This window comes from Vicugna pacos, chromosome 6 (genome assembly GCF_048564905.1).
Source record: "Vicugna pacos chromosome 6, VicPac4, whole genome shotgun sequence".
Lineage (NCBI taxonomy): Eukaryota > Metazoa > Chordata > Mammalia > Artiodactyla > Camelidae > Vicugna > Vicugna pacos.
The window spans coordinates 85,360,654-85,386,202 of NC_132992.1; the positions used below are offsets into that span (position 1 = coordinate 85,360,654).

The window sequence follows — 25,549 nt, forward strand, 5'->3', positions numbered from 1 at the left end:
CTGGTTCTTCGTGCATTGATATTTTAAAGAGTGTGGGCCAATTATCTTTAGAAGGACCCACAACATGGGTGTCTGTTTCCTCAGATTTAGATTCAGGTTTAACCTTGGGGAAGAATTCTTACACAGGTGATGTCAGGTCAGAACATCAACGCAGGAGGCACATAGTGTCAGTGATGCTGAGTTTGATTACTTGGTTAAAATGGTTCTTACCAGATCTCTCCATCATGAAGGCATATTTTCCCTTTGCTTTGTAATAAGTGTTTTTTGGGGCAGTACCCCATGCAAGTATTCTATTTCCCAACAAACGTCAGTGGTTTTAGAATGTACTGGTGAATTTTGCCTGAATTATTATATTGGTGGTTATGAGTGTGGTACCAAAATGGTAATTTTTCTAAATCTATCATCATTTTTGCTACCATTGTTAGCTTGCCTTTTTCTTTCCCACCACTCTTTTTTTTTTACAAAAATACTATCACTGTGTACTTAAGAATTCTTTATTTTTTTAATTCAGTCTGTTAAAATCCAGTATTGCCATTATCCTTGTTGGTATTTAAATTGTCCTAGATTTGGCCAGTGGGAGCCCCTTCAAGCCAGCTCCTGCATCCTTTCCACTTGTTCCCCTTCATTTTGGAGCACGTCTTCGCTTTCTGGCACACCAAGATGTTCTGCTCTAATCTGGAAACTACCCTGCCCTGGACCTGAAATTAGCCATTTCTGCAAAAAAAAGTTTCTTTTCAGTGGAGAACAATAGAAACCAAAATCTCAACAATAGAACCTTCCATATAATTTTTAAAGTTGCTAACCATGTAATATTTCTAATACATGGTTGGACTACCACTTAAATATTCCATTAAGACAGAGTACTTTGGAGAAAGTATCCTTTACTATTCAAAATAACACCGTGATGAAATGCTGTGTGTGTGTAAACGTATTTTTTGAATTGAGTGTCTCAGGTTATATCTGGGAGTGGAATCACTGGGTTTAAGGTAGAGGCACTTTTCAGCCACTCTTTGCAAGTCACCCAACTGCCCTCCAGAGAGACAGTGCCAGTCTGTCACCCACCAGAAGTGGATCAAATTCTTAGTGTACCTCACCTACAGTATGTATCAGAATTAAAAAGAGCGTGGTTCTTTAAATCCAATAGAGCATGCTATCTCATTGGTTTAATAGTCATTTGATTACTGGTCAGATTGAATACAAGCAGGCAGAACATTTTTCATGTTTATTATTTGAATATGTTTTATAAAATCAGGTCATTTTAACAGGAAGTCTCAGTAAAAGAAGAACTAAGTAAATACCATCTGGGCTCTTGTAATTTATAGGTTCAGCATGATCAGTGAGTGGGAGGGGGACAGACAGCGCTGGAGTCAGCGGAGAATGAGGCTCAAAGGCCCGAGGCCCACAGCTCAGGTCAGTACCTGCTGCAGCAACCAGGGGGCCCCTGGGTGAACTATGCAGCCCCTCCCACGGCGAGCACAGCCAAGTGGGGGAAAGGCCACAGAGGAGCCCTGGGTTTGTGTTGAAAGTCCAGTGAGCGACAGGTGATGGCCCCCATCCCACCTGCCTCACGCCCGAGTACCCCACTCCAAGAGGCTGGGGCGGATGTCAGGGGGAAGCAGCCTGCCCCCGGAGGCTTGACTCACTTCCTTCAGGGTGCTGATCAACCATCAACAATAGGGAATTCTGGAAAGCAAGGTAGACGGCTAGGTGATCTATCAACGTGAGAGCAAGCAAAGCCACCATTTTGTGGCTGAACAATTATTAAGTATGTAGTCATCCAGGAATAGGCCAGCTGCTTCAAACCAAGCATCTACGGACAGACAGGTTTTGGTCACGTGCGATCTAGTGGGAGGCTTAAACCCACCATAGTTTCAAAGCAATGAATGAGTGTAAACAATAACTCAAGTTATGTGCAACAACTGTTATGTGATATCTAAATATCTGCGGCTTCCATTGGAAACAAATTCACAGGTATACAATTGTGGTTTATTGTCTATATTCATAGTTAAAGGAAAATGCTGAATTTAAGTTCAAGAATAAAGAAAATAATGATGTTGTTTTCCTCCTTAAAGTTCACAGGCCCCCTGAACTCTATCCACAGACCTCTCAAGGGTCCAGTAGTGGTTAACAACCTCTGCGTGGATGGAAGGACCCTGGATCCCTGGGCCCCTGCTCAGTACAGCGTTTCATTGTAGACACCTGATGACCACCCACTTGCTCCGAGGGAATGATAAATGAACTCTTTTTCTACCAGGCCACTGAGATTTGGAAGTTGTCTGTTACAGCAACTAGCATTACTTATTCTAACTAACACAGAAATCAAGCCTTCAATTCAAGAAGTCCAACAAACCTCAGAAGGAGATGCCAGGACTCTGGAACCAGGCAGTCTGATCCCAGAGCCAGTCTCTTACCCCCATCCCCACTCCACTGCCCTCCTGGCCATGACCCTGGGAGTACGAGGCCTGGGTGTATGGCTGGGTGAACATCACAATCTCTCTGGGCTTCAGATACTTTGGCCTTATGTTTTCTTAATAAACAAATATGAGACTAAGACAAAATAATACTTGGAAATGCTTTGGAGTAAGAAAAAACATAAGTTTAAGGTTAGAGTGAAAAATAATAATGTTAAGATCATTCCTCCAGCAACAAATAGTGGGGTTATAGGCCTGCAACTCACACAGACCTGGCTCTGCCCGTTGCTTGGCAAGTCACTGGGCCCCTCTGAGCCTCTGTTTCCTCATCTGTACAATGGAGACCCAGCCCTGTGATGACTGCAAAAAATTAGATGAGATGACGTATGCAATGGCGTCTGACTCTGCCTGGCATACGGCAGGTGCTGGGTAGATGCCACCTCCCTTCCCCCGTGTCCCCTGTTCACTGGGGAAACCCCGGGGGCTTGGAGTGAAGACGTGGAGCAGTTTTGCCAGACCACCTGATGAAAAGATGACATCTTTTCAAGCTCTGTTTCCTTGCTCAGCCTATGTGGACTGCTATTTCCTGCCAAGGCTTAATTAAATCCTGGAGCAGTGAGCACAGATAATTAACGGTGAGGCTCGTTAGGCGTGACTTTGGTTAATGTCTATGACTGTGGAAGATCCTAGTCACAGGCAATTAGTATTTATCATGTAATTAGGATGCTCAGTTGGCAGGAAGTGGGTGAGCAGCTTGCCTGTCTGGGGTGGCAGATGGAGGACTGTGCCTGGCCCGAGCACAGCAGGCCGGATGCGGGCAGGATAGGGGCAGAAGTCCTGGGAGGGGCTGTGGCCAAGCTGCCCTCTGTGAACCAGACATGTTCAGCTCAGGGAGTCAGCATCAGAAGCCTGGATGGGGCATATACAAACTCTGAGTTACAGTAAAATGGAAAAAGAAATCACTTAAAATTTCATATGGTATTTATTTACATTCTGAATAGGTAATATATTCACATAACATCAAAATGTACAATAAAACAAACCAGACATCTTCCCGCCCTGACCCACATCTGCTCAGTTCACATCCACACCCAAGGCTGAAACTAGTAACTACAATGTCAAGAACGATCCCCAGTGTAAACTGTAGACCTTGGATGACAGCGATGTGTCCATGTGGGTTCATCACGGTTACAAAGGTTCCACTCTGGGGGGTGTCGTTAGTTGGGGAGGCTGTGCTTGTCAGGACATGTGGTCCACGAGAACTGTCTGCCCCTTTGGCTCAACTTTACTGTGAACCTAAAACTGCTCTAAAAAAATAGTCTATTAAATTTTTCACTTCATTTTTAAAAACTAGTGGCACGGAATTTCACTGGAGAAATGTGTCTCCGTTTTTTTAACTGTTGCCTGCTAGTGGACATTAGGCCATTCCAGTCTTCTGCTCCAGCAAACACGTTGAATCACGCTGGAGGAGCAATGACTACTGTAGTCTTTTCTGTAGGGGTCTGTCCCTGCTACAAGGTCCCCGTGACAAAGGGGCCTTGGCTGGGAGGACAGGATGTTCCACCATCCCTTGGGCCACTGTCCTGTGCTCTGTTTGCAGGAAGGAGAGAGAGATACCCTGAGCAAACGAGTCCTTGAAACACCCGAGGGCAGAAGTCGTGTGTAGCTTACTTCCGCCCCCATTCTGCTGGGGAGGACGTGGTGACATGGCCCCAGCTGGCTGCTGGGAATTGGGTCCAGCTGGAAGCATGCCCGGGGAAGAAGGGGACACGGAACTGGGAAGATAGTTAGCAATCGGCCCCAAGGGAAATGGGGCTCCAGGCCCAGACCTGGACACGTTGGACCAAGGGGTAGAGACAGGAAAAAAACGAATTCTTGGTAAAAAGTGTTTGATAGACAAACATCTCTTGAAGCGTGAGCTCAAAAGAAAGTCATGCAATTTGGGAACCACTGACCAGATGAACCCTTCCAGCTCTTAAAAAAGAAATCTCAAAAAAAGCGCGCACCCAAACCCAGAAAATAGCAAGTGTTGGCAAGGATGTAGAGAAATTAGAACCCTTTGTGCAGTGTTGGTAGGATTGTAAAATGGTCTTACCGCTATAGATAAACATAGGGAGGTTCCTCAAAAAATTAAAAATAGATGATCACATGACCTAGCAATCCCCCTGCTAGGTATATATCCGAAAGAACTGAAATCAGGAACTCAAACAGATACTGTTCATGTGTTTATTGCCATGTGTTCATAGCAGCTTTACTCACAGTGGCTGAGAGGTAGAAGCGACCCAAACGTCCATCAATGCATGAATGGATAAATGCAACGAGGTATAAAAATACAAAGGAATATTATCCAGTCTTAAAAAGAAAGGAAATTCTGACACATGCCACAATATGGATGAATCGTGAGGACATTATGCTAAGTGAAATAAGCCAATCACAAAAAGATAAATACCGTATGATTCCTCTTACATGAGGTATCTTAAATAATCAAATTCTTAGAAAGTAGAATGGTAATTACCAGGGGCAGGGAAGAGGGGAGAGAGAGAGGAACAGGGAGTTATTGTTTGATGGATATAGAGTTAACATTTGTAAGATGAAAAAGCTCTGGAGATATACTTCATAAGAGTAAATATATTTAACACGACTGAAGCATACACTTAAAAACAGTTAAGACGGTAAAATTTACATTTTTTTTACCACAATAAAAAATGCATTAAAGTATACCTAAAACTAATACAACATTTTAAATCAACTAAACTTCAATAAAAAGTTGTTTGTTTTGAAAAAAAACTTTTTAACATTAAAAAAGAAAGAAATCTCTGAGATATCCTTAAAATGTTCATGCTCTCTGAGCCAGCTGCTCCACTTTTTAGCGAGTGGGGAAACCTATACAATTATTTAAATGTCAACAGTTCAAGGTAGACTTATTTTTATATTAGCATAAAAGTGAGAACCACCCACTGCCTAGAATAGAGGCATGGTTAACGGAATTGACATCCACAGTCAAGGAAAAATACTGCAGACATTTAAAATAATGCACAAGAAAAAAATGCTTATAGATAATGAAGGGAGCTAATTTGTAATTAATGAAAAAAGAGAAATCAAAATGTTATGCTATGTCATGCCAAAAAAGATGTCCGTACATACACATACACACATACACACACACACACACACACACACAGGAAATGACAGCAGAGTGCTAACAGCATAAATCTTCAAGCACATTACAGGAGATTGTTTTTCTTCCTTTTCACTTCGCTTTTTCTCAGTTTCTAAAAGTTAGCATACAATTTTTTTTAATCATGAAAATGTCCCCATTTGGGGATAAGCAAACTGTGGTACATCCACACAATGGAGTGTTACTCAGCGCTAAGAAGAAATGACCTACGATGCCCCCAAATGACATGGAGGATTCTTAAATGCATATGCTGAGCAAAAGAAACCAGGCTAAAGAGGCCACAGCTTTTTCAGTTGTATTATTCCAATTACATGACTTTCTGGAAAAGGCAAAACTATGGAGACATTAAAAAGATGAGTGGTTGCCAGGAGTTAGAAGGGAAGGGGGACTGAATAGATGGGGCCCAGGGGATGTGTGGGGCAGTGAAACTACTCTGTATGGTCCTGTAACAGTGGCTACATGTCTTTTTATATTTGCCCAAACCCATAGAATTTGCAGCACGAGTGAGCCGCATGAGGAGTTGCTGTTTAACATGTACAGAGTTTCTGTTTGGGAGACAGATAGTGGTGATGGTTGCACGAGAGTGTGACCCTAAGCTGAATGCTTAAAAAATGGTTAGAATGGTAAATTCTAGGTTATGTGCATTTTACCATAACTACAAAAAAAATGAACTCCCTAAACTCTGGACTTTAGGTAATAATAACATAACAATACTGACCCACTGGATTATAACAAAGGTGTCACACAAATGCCAGGGGTTTATAGGAGATACTGAGGGGCTGGGGGTGGGGGCAGGGGATACGGGAACTCTGCTTTCTGCTCAATTTTTCTGTAAACTTAAAATTGCTGTAAAAAAAAATAAAGCCTACTAATTTAAAAAATATCCTCACTTTGCTTTTCGTTAAAAGCAAAGACTGGATTTTATCGACAACCATCTCACAGGCTATGTGTCTTCCCGTTGGATCTGGACAGGCTCTCGTGCTGGGAGAGAGGTCGGCTGTGAATCATTCCTGGGGTCGGAGAGGTGACTAGCCCCAGCCTGGACTGAAAAGCAGCCATTAGTCATCCTGGTGGGACACTGCACAGGGACATTTATGGGACATGGGACTCTTGTGAGTGTCACCTCCCCTGGGGAGGTCAATTCTCAGACAGTGTCAGAGCAGGGCTGAGGGGAGGGGGTGTTCCTGGACATCAGGTGCAGGGTGGAGGGACAGAGACAATGAACCTTCCCTCTAACTGGGGTTCTAATTTCAACCTATGTGCCAGTTTCCTCATATGCAAATGGGACAATAACCTTTCTTTGCTCACCAGCCCTGCCAAGTCTCCCTGGGTCTGTGGAGCACTTGGAGGGGTGCTGACTGCACAGCCCTGTGTTGGATGCTGCATACATCCTCGCCCTGATCCACAGGGGAAAAGGCAGAGACCACTGAGAGGTCCAATGATTTGCTGCAGGTCACAGCTCCCATCCGCTTGGGTAGGACTGGGCTTGGGGAGTACTGGTGCACTCTGAGGATTGGCTGGAGTGATTTCCAGGGGTTTAAGGTAACCTTGAACCTTTTTCCAGAACCTTCCTGTACCCAAAGTCCCTGAGCTTAAGGCTGATTTTTTTCTGCTTTGTATTAATTATTTTTAAATAATTTACCATTGTTTTAAATAATTGCATTTATTGTTGTAAATAATTTACTGGAAAACCGATCAATATTCTGTGTGGAACATTTAGACCAGAAGAAAATTAAGATCACCTATATTCACACCACCCAGAAATACTGCTGTAGACATTGTGAAGGACACCCTTCTGGTCTTTATTTCTATGGCTCCTTACTCATCAAACAAGCTTTTATTACCAAGTACTGGTTGTCAGGCACACACACACTCACGCACACACACTCACACACTCTGGTATGGTTTTGACTGATACTCAACATAATGATTATTCAGAATATAATGTCTTGGGACCTATTTTTCCCCACTTAATGTATTATGAACACTTTCCCATGTGATTGTGTGTAGCCTCACAGGACCACCTAAATGGCTACATAGTGTTCCATTCTGTCAATGTACCATCACTTATTTAACCAATCTATTGTTGAACATTTAGTGCTTGGGTGAAAATCTTTGTAGCTCCATCTTTGTGTACTGCAATGGTTATTTCTTAAGGAAACTACCTAGAAGCGGGATTGCTGGGGCAAAAGTCATGTCGTTATGTATTGCCTAACTCTCCCCCAGAACACACAACCGGTTTCCTCTCCCTTTGGCATGGCCTCCCTGCCAGAACTGAGCATTGGAAAGCATTGCAAGCTTTTTTTTTTTTTTAACTTTTTGATATAATTTCAAATTTACAGAAAGATTGCTAAAAGAGCACAAAGAAGTTTCCCATAAATTTACCAAGTACTAGTATTTCCCCCATTTTCTCCTTCTCTTTTTTTTCTGAAAAATCTGAGAGTAAGTTGCAGGTAACCTGACCCTTTACCCCCAAATAGTTCTCTGTTTCCTAACAACCTCTTATGTAACCGCTGTACAATAAGAACCAGTAATTTAGCCTTGACACAATACTACTATTTTCTAACCCATAATCTATATTCAATATTTACCAATTATTTTAGTAATGTCCCTGCCAATTCTAGTAACGTCCAGGTTCCGAATGCAGGATTGATTACACACTGGGCCTAGTTGTCACGTCTCTTTGGCCACCTTTAACCTGAAGCATTATGCATTTTTAAAACCTCTGCCAACTTGACAGCCCTAAATGGTATCCTGTTATCTTCATTTCTCAGATTTCGGGTGAAGCTGCATGCGTCTTCTGGTGTGTGTGCACTTGTCCGTCTCCTTTCGTGCCCTGCCTGTTGGTGTACCCTGTGTCTTGTGCCCACCAGGTGTCCCCTTTCTCTCACGGATTTACACCAGCACTTTAGGAATCAGACATGATCTTTCACAAGCAGCCCCTGGCCTGGAAAAAGGACCGACCTGCCGCCCCTGGATTCTCCTGGGGCCCTGTCCCCGGAGCAGCCTTTGGCCAGAATTTTGAAATAGCGCAGTTGTCTGAGCCGACCGAGGACTCCTTACTCGTCCTTCCAAACTCCGGAGAGGACGAACGTGATTCCTGTTTGGGTTTGACATTTCCTGTGGGATCTGACCTTCGGCCAAACCGGGCTCTGTTTCCGAGAGAGGCCACCTGCTGCGTGTCAGCGGCCCCGAGGTTGCTACTGATCAATGGTTCTTGGCACCTGAGGCTGCTCTGCGTCCCGGGAGAAGGGACTGCTCAGTGAAAGCCCCCCAGGGTGCGTGGCAGGGGCGCATCCGGACCAGCCCTGGGCTGCACCTGCCTAACAGGACAAGCCCTTAACCCAGAGGAGCCCGTTTACTCTTCAGGGAAGATGGCAAACAGCGAGGCTCACGGGCTCTGAGACACTAGCAGAGAGTCAACTGCAGATGCCAGCATGACTCCGTGTTATCTCATCACGTATAAGGGTTACTGTGTATGTAGATTTTATTAAATCAGTTATCATTCTTTTGCGCAGTCATAAAAAGCAAACTATAAGAAGAAACCTCAATATTTACAATCTGACTCTTCTGAATCACATTTTTTTTCTTTCTTTCATGTCTTAATTTTTTCTAATAATGGAAATTTTAAGTACATAAAAGTTAGAGGAAATAATATAATGAATCTTCAGGTAATGGTCATCATATCTGGTCTCCTCCACACACTCCCTCCCAGATTAGTATAGAATAGACTTCAGGAAATCATATAATGTCCTCTGTGAACACTTCAGGTTTTGTCTGCCAAACGTTAAGATCCTTCTGTTTTTAACATCATCCTAATATCCTATCACACCTAAAAAATAACAGTATTTCTTAATACCATAACAATATGGAGTCAACGTTAAATATCTTTATTTTTCTATAGTTGGTTTATTCAAATCAGGATCCAAACAAAGCTGACACCTTCACGTCAGTCTCTATTTTGTTGATACATCTCTTAAGTCTCTGTTATCCCTTCCTCATTTTTTCCCCTTACAATTTGTTTGTGGAAGAAACTGGGTCATTTGTTCTGCAGAGATCTTGCATTTTGGATTTTACAGTGTCAGTTAGCATTCCTCGCTCCCCTGTATTTCCTGCAAACTGGTAGTTAGAGTTGTTTTGACAATTGAGAGACTGCATCCCAGTTGCCTCTCAGTCACTGTGAATGTCCCTTAAAGGGAATTTGGAAAAGCATTAGAAATGACTGAAAATATTGGGACGGTAGGGTTGGGACCCACTGGATAAGCAATTTGAGGTGGGACACATCCCCCTCTGGGTCTCATCTCAGCCAAGGACCCATGCGTGTGGCCTCAGTGCTCCTACCTGGTGCTGACTTTCAGGTAAGAAGGCCCCTTGGGTGCATCTCTGATTGGCAGCGATGAGCTTGGTCCCACCACCTCCAGCTGAGAACTGAAGGCAGCTGGCTTATCTGGTACAAGGAGACCCCAGCTCCCTGAGCAGCCACTGTCAGACCCTTGAACACGGTGTCCAGGAGTAGGGGCGGGGAAGCCTGCCTGTTTGCAGATTTCCCAGGGGTGTTTAGAGCCACCTGCCTCACATTACAGGAACATTTATTCCCCTGGTGAATGCTACTCCTTTCTTAAATAACTCCAGAGAGATCACCAGCAGTTTCCCTTGTGCATAAGTCACAGCTCCTAGAAACTGTTGCAAACGTTTCTTCCCTTCTGTTTTCTTTTCTCTTTCCTTTTCTGCCTTTCTTCTCTCCCCCCACCTCCTTCCTACTTTCTCTGGGGTTTTTTCCCCTCCTGTTTAACAGTCAATTCGGTCATTTTTCAGTGCACTAGGGGGAGCTGCTACGTAACAAACCCTGCGGCAAAGAGGGATTGTGTTACAGTCAAGTTACGGGAAGCAGGCCCCGCCTCCGTGGAGTTGGCCTTTGTACCCACAAAACACAGATGACGGGTCAGGAGGTCCAGCTTCAAGTCCTGTCCGCCCGCACCTCCTTTCCCTCTTCCTCCAACGGTCCTACATCCCGACCCTGTCACTTTGCCGCTGTGTGAGCTTAGGCAAGTTGCCTGACCTCTCCGAGCTTTCCTCATGACTAATATAAGGCAGATGGTCCCTAGGATTAAATCACAGGATTAAATAAGGTAACACCCTTAGCACAGAGCCCGGTGCATAGTAATCGCTCCATAGCATTATTATTTATAAAGATAAGACCAACCTCAGGAACCGCTGTCCCTCGCAGGTCCCAGAGTCTGGGAAACACTAGTCTATTAATGTCCACAACCTGCCAGCATCCATGGTTTGGGATGTAGTTTTATTGTGGATTGAAATTGTATTTTCCCTGATAATGTGACCTTCCCCTCCCCCAGGTGACGCAGACCTAACAGCCCTGCGACGTGGCTCTGACCTTCCGCAGGAGGCAGGGTGACCTCAGGGCCTGCTCCCTGCTGGGCTCCCCAGGCCACACTGGGTCCCCTGCCGTCCTCTCAGCAGGAGTGGAGGAAGTGCAGCCTAAGTGATGGTCCCCAAGTCAAGGCCCAACTCCAAACGCCTGAGGGAAACCGGGGAAGGGTTCCAGGCAGGCCTGGAGCGCTTGGATGTGGGGTCTTTGTGGGCTCCTGGGGGTGGGGGGTGAGGGCACGTACTAAGGGAACAGCAGCAGTGACAGCAAACAGGCCTGCGTGCCCAGCCTTGACCTGAGGAAACTGGGAGGAGCCAGTGTTTGTGGCAGGGCCTGTGCTTCATTTGGGGCACAGCTAATGGGTTCTGATGTTTTCATTAGTGTGAGAGGAACGGGGCTCAGGTGGCCTTTGTCACACCTCCAGAGGAACATTTCCCTCCGGTCTCTGTTGTGACTGGGACCTTATCAGCCCACTGCCTAGGAGAGGTTTGAGGCAGCTTGGAAGAAGAGGGTCTCACCTGCTGCTTCTGGAGTCTTCCCGTGAACCCAGAGCAGCCTGACAGCAGGATCCGGGCGTCTGAGGAACTGCTGGTGCATTGGGGCCTGGGCTTGGAGACCTCACCCTGCAGGAGGGGCGACGGGGAGGATGCTCATCTTCATACAACGGGAATATCTCCATCAGGAAAAGATGACAATATGGAAAAGTGCAAGAGGTGGAGAATATGAAGGAACGTTCAGAGGCTTGGGGAACAGAGTGAGGAGAGAACACAGGATGAGGGAGAGGTGATATTGGAAGAAGCAATTGCTGAGAATTTTACACCATAGAGGAAAGCTCTCAGTCCTTAAGTTGAAGATGCATGGGTAGTCTTGAGTAGGGTTAAAATAAATGATTCCACAACTGAACACACTGTAGAGAAATGTCAGGACCATAAAGGAGAAGAAAAGACCTTAGAAGCTCTGAGAGAAAAGACAAACTGCCTACAAAGGAACAGCAGACTGTCGACCACAGGAATGGAATCCAGAAGGTAATGGAATGATATTTCTATAATATTTTGAAGGGCTGGGAGACATATAATCATCAACTTAAGGACCAGGGAGATACAGAGACAGAGAGTTATCACCATCCCCTGTTGAAGGCTCCCAAAGGAAGAGGAAAATCCAGTCCCAGAGGAAGGAATGGATTTTAAGAAGGAATCTTGCTCAGGTCAGTTGGTAAACATGGATACATTTAAATAAATATTCACTGTAGGAAACAACAATAATAAAAATGACCAATTTGAGGAAGCTGAAAAATAAAACTACTGATCAATAATAACATTTAAGACAACATGTAGGGCAGAACTGGAGGCAAAACACTTGAAGGTCTTTTTATTACTGGGGGTGAAAAAGAAATTCTGATATTAGACTTTACTAAATCAAGTGGGTTAACAATTTAAGAGTAACCGCTAAAGAAGAAAAGTAGAATGTAGGACTTCATAACAGTAGAGGAGCAAAGGGAAAAAAGAAAACGTAATCAATCCAATAAAAGACACTAAAGAAGCGAAAAGATGACATAGGCAGGTAAATAGAAAACTGGAAATAAAGGGTTGTATATAAATCCAAACTATCACTATTCACAATAAAGGTGAATGGACTAAATTTGCCATTTGAAAGGTAAGGATTGTCAGATTGGATTTTGGGAAAATCCACTGCCTGATGGTAGTAAGAATTCAGATTCTTTTTAACTTCACAGACTCAGACCCTGACTCCAAAATGTTTAGTACTTGCCATGAGCATTTTTTCCTTTTCTAACATTTAAACTGTTTTTTGTCACCTTCTAACGATCAGCTATGATCATCCCATTTATACAAAGGAGGAAATCAAGGCTGTGATACATTGCGTAATATCCCATTTTCTTCAGCTAGTGTGTGGTAGGATTTTAATCCAGGTCAAGAGCACCCCAAGCTTAATGCTCTTTAAAGCCCTAAATCATCACTTTCTCCTTGCTTTCTCCTGTTCAAGCGTCTCCCTTGGATCCCTCATAGCTACAGATCATCTTCAGTAATGCCTGCTCAGGCCATTGACCTACTTATCCCCATGCACTGGTAAAGCGTTGTCTTAATTATTGCCCTTTTATGTTTTCATATTAGGTAAGGCTCCTTTCTCTTTTCAACTTTTTTAAACTGTATTTTTACATTTTCTTCCCCATGTTAAGTTTGAAATAATTATGCCAAAATTTGAAGACACAGAACTTTACTATTCAATTTGTTCAATATTCACATTTTCTTTTATTTCCCTCAGCCAGCATTCTTTAATGACATTTATTCCCCAGAGATTCTGCAATAACTTTGTAAAGGTTCCCACCCCCACGGAGATTCACTGAACTTGGGTTTTCTAGGTAATTAAATTATATCTTCTTTAGATAATGTTACTGTGTCTATTCCTATCTGGGAGTTATAACTCTTATTACTGTTTTAAGTCTTTTTATATTGGCCAGAACTTCCAAAACACTATCAAATAATAATGCTGGTTATAGCAGACCCCATGAGTTGCCAACCCTAACCTCCATTCTCCCTTTCCTATTTAATTACAGAACCCTAATTTTTAGCTGAGTATATTGCTACTCAGCATTCCTTAAAGCTACATGGGGCTGTATGTCTAAATTCTGACCAGTGAGGTATAAGTGGAAGTGTAATGTGGGACTACTGCAAAGTCTCTGTCTTCTGCTCCCTTCTACCTGCTGCTGACTGGAACTGCTGATGTGATGGCTGGGACTCTAGCTGCCATATTGAACCACTTGGTAAACAGAATAATGACACCCAAAGATGTCCATGCCCTAGTCCTTAAAACTTGTGAATTTGTTAGTTACATGGCAAGAAGAACTTGGCTGATGTGATTAAGTCAAAGATCTTGAGATGGGGAGATTATCTTGGTTTATCAAGATGGGCGCAATCATAATCATAAGGGTCTTTATAAGGAAAAGAGGAAGGCAAGAGAGTTGGGATGAGAAAAAGCAATGTGAAAAAGGCAAGTTGCAAAGATGTAGCCATGGTCCAAGAAATTTGGCAGCCTCTGGAAGCTGGAAGAGCTGGGAAATGGATTCTTCCCTGGAGCCTCCAGAGGGCACGCAGCCCTGCTGACAACTTGATTTGTGCCCAGTGAAACTCCTTAGGACCTCTGACCTCCAGAGCTATGAGACAATAAATTTGTGTTGATTTAGCCTCTATGTTTGTGGCAATTTGTTAAAGCAGCAATAGGAGACTCATGCATACCTAAGGATGGAAGACAAGCACTAGGATGATGAAAAATACAGAAGAGATTTTTTTCCCTGATGACAAAGTATTTGCCCTAGATTTCCTACCTCCATATTTCTTTTGCCTGAGAGAAAAAGTTTTGCTTTTGTGAGACATTATTTTTCAGGTCTTTTTAATTCATAAGCTTAATACTTGATACAGGGATAAAGACCACCTCATTTTAATCTTGATTTTAATGAGAATTACTCTATAATGTTCCATCGTAAAATGTGATCCAAGTTGAGATATTTATTCTTTATTGTATTAAGGCAATCTCCTTATACTTTTAATTTTTAGAGTTCCTAAAATAAAGATGAATTTTACTGAATGCTTTTGGAGTATCTACTGAGATAACTATACACGTTTTCTTGTATGAATTTAATACTGATACACTTTATTTGTAGATTTCCATTCTTGAGATAAATCCCACTTGGTTACGTCATGTTATTCTTTTCATATACAATTCAATCCTAACTACTGAGAAATGTAGACACTTATTCCAGACATCAATGAGCCCAGCTAGAAATGAGGATTCTGTTATTAAAGAAGGAGGGGGCAATGAATATAGTTTTCTCTGTATTCATGACCAGTCTGTAGGTTTTGCTCTGTCGACTTCAGGTTTCACCTAGGGTTATGTTGACTTTGTAAAATAAATTGGGTAGCTCTCTCTATTTTTCTATGTTTCCAGCAAGTGTACATATTCCTTGGGATTATTTATTCCTTGACGGTTTGAATGACTTCATCCATGAAAACATCTGAGATGGAAGCATTTTTTGTTTTTGATAATAACTTTGACGGTTTCTTTCTTGGCCATTTGTGTACTCAGGTATTCTATTTCTTGACTAGAAAGAGTTGGGCTTGGAGCTCTGAATTTGGGTGTGGGCTTTACCACTTACTTGCTGTGTCTGTCCATTCATTCATTCATTCATTTCATTACGGCCTGCTAACACTAAGGCCAAGTGCTGTGCTGAGTGCTGGAGATACAGCGGTGGACAGAACAGCCAGGGTCCCTGCCCTCAAGGCCCTCACAGTCTTCAGGAGGAGAGATCACAAACAGGCCAAGAAATAAGACAATAAATGCAAGTGGTAGAAAGACAGAAAGAAAAGGAGGGAAGGAAGGAAGGAAGGAGAAGAAAGAAACAAGAGGCTGAGATGATGAATAAGGGGGAAGCCTCTGTCTGGAGGGTAAGGTCGAGGATGAGCTCTCGGGCAGATGCTGAGGCCAGATGCCCTCAGATCCCGTCAGCTGGTTCTGCAGCCCACCCTCCTGTTTCGGCTCTGCTTCTCAGGGCTCATACTTGCTTTCTTTAGAGAACTGCCCTTGGGTTACTGGAGGGGGAAGTGCCTGGGGTTGAGGTCCCTCCCCCAGGGGACACATGGCCTGGAGTGACAGTGCAGGGGTACAAAGCCCAGATCCCTTGCCTGGAGTCAAGGGAAACTCCAAGCTACAGTTTACTGTCCAGGGCTCCCCATGGGGTCAAGCCTGAGATTGTAAAGGAAAAGCCCAGCTGGGCTAACAAGCTAAGTCACAAATCTAAGTGCAACAAGTGTCGGATTACTGATCTGAGTTCTGCTGGGCTAACTCATAAATCTGAAGTTTAGTGTCAGTCTATTGGGCTAACGAGCTCAGTCACAAATCTAAGTGTGATAAGTGTCGGTTTACTGATATAAGTTCTGCCGGGCTAACTTGTAAATCTAAAGTTTAGTGTCAGTTTACTGGGCTAACAAGTTAACTCGTAAATCCAAGCTCAACAAGTGTCAGTAACGTGATCTGTTCCAAATTGATAAGCTCCAGTGTACTGATTCCTTGCTTTTTGTTGTTTGAACCTTATTGGCTAATAGCCCCATACTTGTAATTAACCCTATAAAACCTCATGTGCCCGTCTTGGAGGTGCTCAGAGCTTCGGAGCAGAAGCCCCTCTGAGCCCGCCGGCGTAATAAATCTGAGTGCTCCAACCCTCCGAGTGGTGCTTGTTTCTTGGCTGGCCTGTCATTTCCATAACAAGATCACACACTGGCTCAGTGTCTCCCTTTTGCCTCTGCTGCATATCCGGTCCCCTTCAGTCTCCCTTCCTCACTCCAGCATTGCTCAGTCAGTCACTCACCCATGCCTCCCATATCACGGTGTGCTTTTTGTGAACCTAACCTATGACAACCTCTGTGAGGAGATGATCCTGAAGCCAAGGCATAAAGTGTGAGAAGTAGCCAGTTTGAGGAAGAGCCAGAGAGTCTCAGGATGTGAAGTCAGATTTGGGGGAAGAGAAAATAGCATGTGCAAAGGCCCTGGGGCATGAAGAGGCCTGCTAAATTTGAGGCTAGAAAGTGCATGTTTTGTTTGGGAAATGGTGAGTGCATTTGTTGAATGGGAGGGAAGACAGGGCAGTGTCCTACACTAATGTCCTTAGATTTTATCCTGCAGGCAGTGGGGGCCAAGGAAAGATTCTGAGCCAGGGAGAGGCAAGATGGGGGCTGTGTGCTACCTTGTGAATCTGGGAGCTGAGTAATGCAGCAGAACCGTAGAGGGCATCAAGATTGGGGACAGAGAAATCATAGGGGTGGGTGGGGGTGTCAATGAGTTTGGCACAGAGTTATGTGGGCCTGAACTTGATGGCTGTGGGGTGGGGAGGGGAGCAAACTGTGGAGAGAGATTAAGAGATAAAATGGAAGAGACTCAGCAGGCTGAGTAGTATAAGGAAAAAATTTCAATTACGAATGTAATATATGAAGTTATTAAAAAATGACTCCAATGAATAGGAAGCAAAGGCTTGGGAATAAAACATTCTTGGATTTGAACTCAGGAGAGGAAGTTCACCTCTCTGGGCAGCAATTTCAGCATCTGTGAGATGAAGGCCCCTAGGATCGTTGTGGGGTAGATGAGAAACACAGAATTCATCACGTTCCTGCTCTCTCGTCCCTTCAGGATGAAAGGGCTGAACCAGAAAGCTATTCCCAGAGCTGCCTTTCAGCTCTGACATTCCGTAGTTTTTATCATCCTGGAAACCAGGAGCTGAGAATACAAAAGCCGTGTATTTGAAGAAATGTGCTTGCTTTCCAGGTAAGCAGAGCACAATCACTGTCATAGGAGTTAAGTGGTTTCTGAATGGCTGCAGTGTGATTAAATTCACCACTTAACCAAATTGCTTTCTATTGCCTTGATCGGATGCAATTGCAAGGAGATGAAGGGGCTTAATGTGCAAAGCTTGGCTTGCCTGCATGACTAATGAATTAACTGTTCCTTCCCCCTGCAGCCTCCTGCCTGCTTGCCTGCCCCTAGCCTGTTCCAGGGGTAGAGGGCTCTGGTGTCACAGATCACCATGAGGATGGCCAACATGGTGTCCTTATTTTGTGAAGTCCTAGCCCTTGCATTCCCCCTCCCCCACCATTAGCATTTTTTCCCTACAGCTGACAATGGTCAGGATAGTCTTTCAGGAAATATTCAGCATGGTAGGGTAAGAATACTTACTCAAAGTTGAGATCCTGGGCCAGCTCCCTGACCTGCTAGTGTGGGACCTCCAACAAGTTACTTAACCCTAGATAGAGCTCTAGGTCCCGAGTACTTACATGCACCAAGAGTCTTGCCAGGTGCTCTCCCACACTATCCCTTTACACTTCTCCTGCCTCAAGGCTATCAGTGGCTCCAAGGGTGGATGTTTTGTTGATCTCTGTGTCCCCAGCTGCAAGTCCAGGGTCTGGTGCATAGCAGAGCCTAAGAAAATGATCTGTGTAAAATGATGAATGTAAGAAAAATGAATAATTGGGGAAATGATTGGATGAATAGATGGACGAATGAAGGAATGGAGGATAAGTAGATGAGTAGAAAGATGGATGGATTGACAGATGGAAAGAAGAAAGGATGAATGGATGGAGAGTGAAAGGATGGGTGGATAATGGATAGAAGGATGAGTGATGGTTGGTTGGAAAGATAGACAAATGGGAGAAAGAATAAAAGAATGGATGGGTGGTGGGTGGATGGATGGAAAAATGGAAGAATGAAAGGAAGAGTGGAAAGATGAAAGGATTGAAAGATGAATGAATGCCTTTCATACTCTTCATCACAGGGAGGTACCAGTATGAGAGGCCAGCCCCCAATTTTTTGTCAAAAGCCATTTAACACGTGCTTAGAAGTGATCCAGGAGTCTTAAAACTAAGTGTCTCTCATCCCTATCTGTAAAACAATGGTTTAGACTAGCTGATCTCTAAGGTTCTCATTTTAACTCCTGCCCTTGGGCCATTAATTTGTAAGAGAAGAGGGGAAATGATACTAGTCAACATTTATAGCTCTAAGGAACATCACAAACATCATCCCATGTGAGTCTAAAACAACCCGTAAGAATTGCAGGGCGGCTGTATTGTCACATTCCCTTCTTTACAGATGGAGACACTGAGGCTCAGAATGGTAGCACCTGGTATTTAGAAAGCACACGCAAGTCAGGCAGCTTAGATTCAAATCTAAGAGTGACCATTGATGACTTAATTAACCTCTGTGCTTCTGCTCTGTCATCCAAAAAAAGGGGGCATGGCAAGGATTAATAAAGTCATTCATACAGACTTGTGGTTGCCAGGGGGGCGGAGGGTGGGAAGGGATAGACTGGGATTTCAAAATTGTAGAACAGATAAACAAGATTACACTGTATAGCACAGGGAAATATACACAAAATGTTATGATAAATCACAGAGAAAAAAATGTGACAACGAGTGTGTATATGTCCATGTATGACTGAAAAATTGTACTGAACACTGGAATTTGACACAACACTGTAAAATGATTATGAATCAATAAAAATGTAAAAAATAAAATAAAATAAAACAACCCGTAAGAATTGCAGGGCGGCTGTATTGTCACATTCCCTTCTTTACAGATGGAGACACTGAGGCTCAGAATGGTAGCACCTGGTATTTAGAAAGCACACGCAAGTCAGGCAGCTTAGATTCAAATCTAAGAGTGACCATTGATGACTTAATTAACCTCTGTGCTTCTGCTCCGTCATCCAAAAAAAGGGGGCATGGCAAGGATTAATAAAGTCATTCATACAGACTTGTGGTTGCCAGGGGGGCGGAGGGTGGGAAGGGATAGACTGGGATTTCAAAATTGTAGAATAGATAAACAAGATTATACTGTATAGCACAGGGAATCACAGAGGAAAAAATGTGATAATGAGTATGTATATGTCCATGTATGACTGAAAAATTGTGCTGAACACTAGAATTTGGCACAATATTGTAAAATGATTATAAATCAATAAAAAATATTTTTAAAAAAACAAAGTCATTCACTCATTCAACACCTTTGTAAGGAGACTACCATGTGCTGTGCTCTGCTCTAAGGTGCAGCAGGGAACAAAAAATCCAGACCCACACCGTAATCAAGCTAATATTCCGATAGAGGGAGATGACAACATAGAAACAGGTGAGTGAGTTATGAAGTGTGGCAACTGTGGGAAATGATATGGCGAACAGTGGTTGGTGAAGGAGTGGGGGAGTGCTGTCAGTGGGGCTGGGCCTGTAATTAACTGGGTGACGAGGGAAGGCGTCACTAAGAAGATGGCATTTGGATCCAGACCTAAGGAGGTGAACACATGAACCAGGTGGGTATCTGGAAGCACTGTGTTCCAGGCAGAAGGAGCCATACGTGCAAATCCTGTGCTCAGGAGCAGACCTGGCATGCTGGGGGAGCAGCATGGAGGCAGCAAGGGAAGACTAGTTGGGATGAGGTCAGAAAACTAAGGGGGTGGGGAACAGATCACACAGGGCCTTGAGGCCACTGTGAAGACCTCAACCCCATAAAGAAGTCTTGCACAGAGAAGTGACATGATGTAATCAAGTTTTCAGTGGCTCACTCTGGCTATTGGGTTGAGAAGAGACATGAGGGGATTAAGGACAATAGTGGGAGGAACTGTTGGAGGACAAGGGCTGGATTGGGGGCTTGAGTCAGAGCAGAAGCTGTGAAAGAGGTGACAAGTGGCTGGATCCTGAATGCATGCTGAAGGCAGAGCAAACGGGATACTGACAAGTTGGAGGTGGGTGACAAGGGGTCAACATGGACGGACCTGGAGAATATCACATTTAGTGGAATAAGTCAGACAGAGAAAAACAAATACTGTATGACATCACTTATATGTGGAATCTAAAAAATAATACAAGTGAATATATATGCAAAACAGAACCAGAATCACAGGTATAGAAAACAAACTTGTGGTTACCAAAGAGGAGGGGGACAAATTCAGGGTATAAGATTAACAAATACAAACTACCATGTATAAAATAGATAAGCAATGAGAATATACACACATCACAGAGAATTATAGTCATTATCTTGTAATAACCTATAATGGAGTGTAATTTGCAAAAATACTGAATCACTGTGCTATATACCTAAGACTAACACACTATTGTAAATCAACTATACTTCAATTGAAAAAAAAAGATCTGTGGCCTGAAAGCCTGGGAGGATGTCGTTGCTGTTTCTTCAGGTGGGGAGGGTTGCAAGAGGATCACATTTGGTTGGAAAGTTTGCCACAAAACTAATGAGATCATCAAAGGAATTATACTAGGTGGAGAGAGGTCCAAGGTCTAAGATGGGGAAGAGAAAGCGGAGCCGGGAGTGGAGACTGAGAAGGAGCAGTCAGCGGAATACGAGGGAGACCAGAAGAGAAAGCTTCCTGGAAGCCAAGAGAAGAAAACATTTCAAAGAAAGGAGGTGTGTCAAATGTTGTGAAAGGTCAGTAAGCTGATGACTGAGAACTGACCAGCTAGATTGAGCAAATCGGAGGTCACAGACAACCGTGACTAACAGTTTCAGTAGAGCAATGAAAGCCTGATTGGAGTCAGTGCAATAGAGCACGGGGGGAGAAGAGACAGGGGCTGGTGTAGTGGACGACTCTTAAGGAACTTTGATATGAAAAGAAGGAGGGGTTTGGGATTGAGGGGGCTTTTCGTTTTAAGATGGGAGAAATTACATGTTCACATGTTGAAAGGAACAATCCCTCCACCCATCGTCCATCCACCCACCTAGCCAACCATCCACCCATCCATCCACCCTTCCACCCATACATCAACTCACCCATCCACCCACCCCTCCGCCCACCCATCCATCCACCCTTCCACCCACCCATCCATCCACCCCTCCACCCACCCATCCATCCATACATCCACTCACCCATCCATCCACCCTTCCACCCACACACCCATCCCTCCAGCACTTCCTGGGAGCCTTCAAGTGCCAGCCCTGAGCTGGGAGCTGGGCTAGATAAGCTGTCTGACCTCAAGAGCTCACAAGCTGAGAATAAGGCAGAGTCAAAATCAGTAACCATGGGGTATAACAAATGCTGTGACCAGGAATGTACAAAGGATTATGGGAGCAAAAAATATGGAGTGCCTGGAGTATTTAGCAGGCTTCACAGTGGAGGCTGATATTTGGGCTATATAAGGGAGTGGGTCATGTAGACAAAGGGAGGGTAGCTTTGTAGACACACACACACAGAGGAACCGTATGCATGGAAATGGGGAGGGCTTGGGTTGGAGCCAGGTTGAAAGGCTTTGCATCCTTTCTTTGCCGACAAAGGAAAGCCCCTGAATGATCTCAGGTGAGGGAGTGGCATGATGAAGCAAAGCTTTTAGGAAGAGGGAGCAGGCTGCAGGGTGGGCTCAGGTGTGGAGAGGAGGGCATGGTCCTGGTGCAAGAGGGGCTTGACGGGATGGGTGTGAATGAAGCCACCTGGAAAGGTGCAGAGTGTGACGCTAAGACAGACCTGAGGGGACACCAGCCTGGAGAGAGGGTGAGTCAAAGGAGGTGGGACCCTCTGCTGCCCTGATCTTAGTCTAGCTGGTCTTAGCCTGATGTTCTCGCCCTACTTCTCCCTTCCTCTCAGCGAGCTGGTTCAGTCTTCCCCACTTCCTGGAACCCAGGAAGCATCTGGCTCAGCCTCCATCACAGCAGGGAACCCCCCCCTCTGTATTCAGCTTCAGCCTGAACAACCCCAGAGACCAGAAAGGAGAACTCACTACCTGGGAGGGTCTCGTCGCCCTGAGGGGAGTATCAGTTTCCTTTCTCCTCCTGCTCCCCATCCCACCCCAGCCTGACCAAGGAGTCTCAGTCCTCTTGGGCCCTCGAGGGCCTCCCGGCCCCAGAGTTGGAATTCTCTGTTTGCAAAAAGAAATGAAATTCATTATTGTTTTTGCAGATTGAAAAAGTAGCAAATGCTTGTTTTATTTCTGTAAATCAGATAATCCAGAAAGATAGAAAGAAAATTTAAATTATCTGCAGTCCTATTTCCTGGAGGACATCATTGTTACCATTGTGCTGTGTACCCTTCTGGGATGTGTTCATTGGTAGGCCCACGTGGGCGCCCACACACACCTTTCTGTGAGATCATGACAACAGCGCACTGTACACACTGTTCTGTGCACTGCTTGTAATTTTTCACTTACATCATGAGACTGTTTCCCGGTCGGCACACCTAGATCTCCATCATGGTGTTTTCTTAGCTGAAGACTATTCTGTGGTGAGAAAGGACCTTGTTTGAATCCCATGCCTCTGAAAGACTTTTAGGGTCATCCCCTCCAAAACAATCTTCCTGTATAAATAATGCTCTGTGTACATCCTCGTTCTAAAGCTTTGAGCAATAAAATTGGACTGTTCAAACTTGGGGGTTAATATGGACCTCTGACTCACGTCATGAAGGAAATTGATTTTTATTTTCAAAGTCGATGGTGATTGACTGAACAATGGTTGCCAGGCAACCTGTGAGCGGGTCCTCCGAGTGGAGGCCAGAGCAAACAGCAGCCAGGACCCAGAGCCTCTCAGGCTCTGCTTCCAGGTAATGAGCATCTGCCCACCCCGAGCCCCACACGGCCCCGAGCCCCAAGCCCCAGCCACGGCCCTCATTCCACCTGTGCCCCTCACAGAGCCACCCTGGCCTCCTCCAGCCCGGCCTTCTGTCCCCACGGCCCAGAGAAATCTTCGACGTCCCAAGATTCCCTCCCAAAGCGACTCCAGTGGGTCAGCAAATGTTTGCTACTTGCGGGGCCGCGTGGGGTGGGGCTGCTGGGATGCGCATGAGTCTCCGTGTCCTGGTCTGAGGCGAACCTCACAGCCTCTCGAGAGGCTTAGGAATTGGGGCTGTTATCCTGGAGAGTCCACAGTGTCTACCAGCCATTTTCAAGGTGTTTTTTCTTTTTCCACCTCAGGTTACCTGGTGGGTAGGACCCACTCCCTCCAGTAGTAGGGTATCCAAAAGGCAGGTGTGTGTTGGGGGGGTGGGGGGGATAAGTGGAGTTTGGAAAGGCCCCTCTGCCACCCTCACAGCCTGGGGAGCTGGTGTAGCTTCCCCAGGGGAGGGGGCACGCTTTTGACCAGGAGGAAACTTTGAAGGATTCTGAGCAAGGGAGGAACAGGAAAAAAACTATCATGTCATTCCTCTCCCTCCTTGAAGTAGGATTGTTGGTGGGCCTGGAGCCCCAGCTTCCATCAGGAAGAGGAATCCTAGGGCCTGCCCGGGCTCTGGCACTGGTGTGGGAAAGAGCAGAGGGAGCCAGGAGGCTGCAGGCTGGAGTGGACAGCACCCAGGGAAGGGGGTGGGGCACGGAGGGCCAAGAGGAGGAACTCCCTGCAGCAGGGGTGGGGCGGGGGCCAAAGGACAGCGTGGGAGAGGGAAGGAAGCCGCTCAGCAGAGCCGAGTTCTGATCCTGTCTCCCTTCCTCCAACCCCCGCCCCCCTCATGTAGGACTCAAACTCCCTTCGCTTCCTCTCATGGACGTGAGCTTAACCATCATCAGTACAGGGACGTCACCTTCAGTGTCAGGTGTGTGCTGAGACTCTACCCGTGTTTTCTGATCCAGCACTCACGTCAGGCATTATTATTTCCTCCATTTTACAGATGCAAAAATTGAGGATCAGAACATTGGGTTGCCTTGGCCAAGGGAAAAGAGCCAGTATCAGAACCTGCCTGGTCCACAGCCCCAGCTCCCTCCTACACCACTTTCTTTAAATAAGATATTTTTTTAAACAGCCCTTGTCCCTGTTATCCCATATCTTGTCCCATATCTGCAGTTAGAAGGAGCTTTGTGTTAGAAAGAGTAGCTTTGGCCCACGTCCCAACCTCACCCCTCTGGTCTAACACCTGTCATGGCTCATGACACACTAGACAGAGAAGAAAGCCAGAGTAATACCCCTAAGATGGCATCACTGCGCCTTCTGCACTCAAGGGGGAAGAGGGAAGCAGATGAGCCCACTCGCGTGGTGTTAAGCTTGGGCCTGAGGCTGCTCTCAGGGTCCTGCTGGCTGTGGTTCTGGTGGCGGGTAGGCAGCCCCCTACAGGGCTGGGAGAGACGTGGCTACTTCCCTTCCGGATGAGACTGACTCATGCAGGGTTGGGGGAGGGTGCGGCAAGCCTATCTTTCTCTCATGCCGGAGAATGGCAGGGGCGCTAGGAAAGTGCCCTAGTCACAGCCACCACGTGGTCCGGTTCTGCGCCCCTCAAAACGTCCCCCCCAAATCCTAGCCTACCGGTGTTCACATCCACGTATACTGAATACAGCCAGCCTATGTGAACCATAGGACATTGCAGAAGGGACAGTGAATGGCTTCTGAGGCCAGGTCCTAACTGGATCATTCTCTCTGGGGGGAGCCAGCTACGTGTCATAAGGACACCCACGCAGTCCTATGAGACGCCCATGGAGTAAGGAACTGAAGCTTCTGCCTACAGCCAGCACCAATTTTCCATTCATGCAATTGAGCCACTTTAGAAGCAGATCCTCTGGTCCTAGTCAGGTCTTCAGATAAGGCTGCTGCCCTGCTCAACACCTTGTCTGCAACCTCACGAGAGACCCTGAGTCAGAACCACCTTGCTAAGCCGTTCCAGGCTTCTTAACCCTCAGACATCGTGAGACAATCAATGTTTATTGTTGTTTTAAGCCACTACATTTCAAGGTAATCAGTTACATAGTAATAGATAATACTTATAGAATACCTTAGGGAAACTGGTGTGGCCTGAGGACTGTGTTTTGGTGATTCTGGAAAAATCTTTAAAGTGAAGTTTTCACATCGGGACTCAAGAATGGCACCCAAGGGGCATTAGCTTTGGTAGATGTATCATGAGAATTCTTTCTGTTACAAAAGACAGAAACTTAATGCATGATCTTAAGCAAATAAAAAATGTAAAGGAGGACTTATCCTATAATTAGATCATGTGATTTGGAAGGATGGGTGGAATTAGGCATGGTGGGATTTGGGTTTACATAATTCCAGGCGCCCAGAAGTGCAAGAGTATGAGTTGGGGGTGGGCTGGGGAGAGGGTCTGAGGGT

At 45.1% G+C, this 25,549-nt stretch overlaps 1 long non-coding RNA gene across 1 annotated transcript; it reads left to right on the plus strand.

Annotated features, from left to right (window-relative positions):
- Positions 1–22,993: 22,993 nt before the first annotated feature.
- On the plus strand, positions 22,994–24,288 carry LOC140697181 (uncharacterized). The gene is made up of 2 exons (XR_012074029.1): positions 22,994–23,063; positions 24,123–24,288. It is a non-coding gene; the product is annotated as an uncharacterized lncRNA (long non-coding RNA).
- The last annotated feature ends 1,261 nt before the right edge of the window (positions 24,289–25,549 follow it).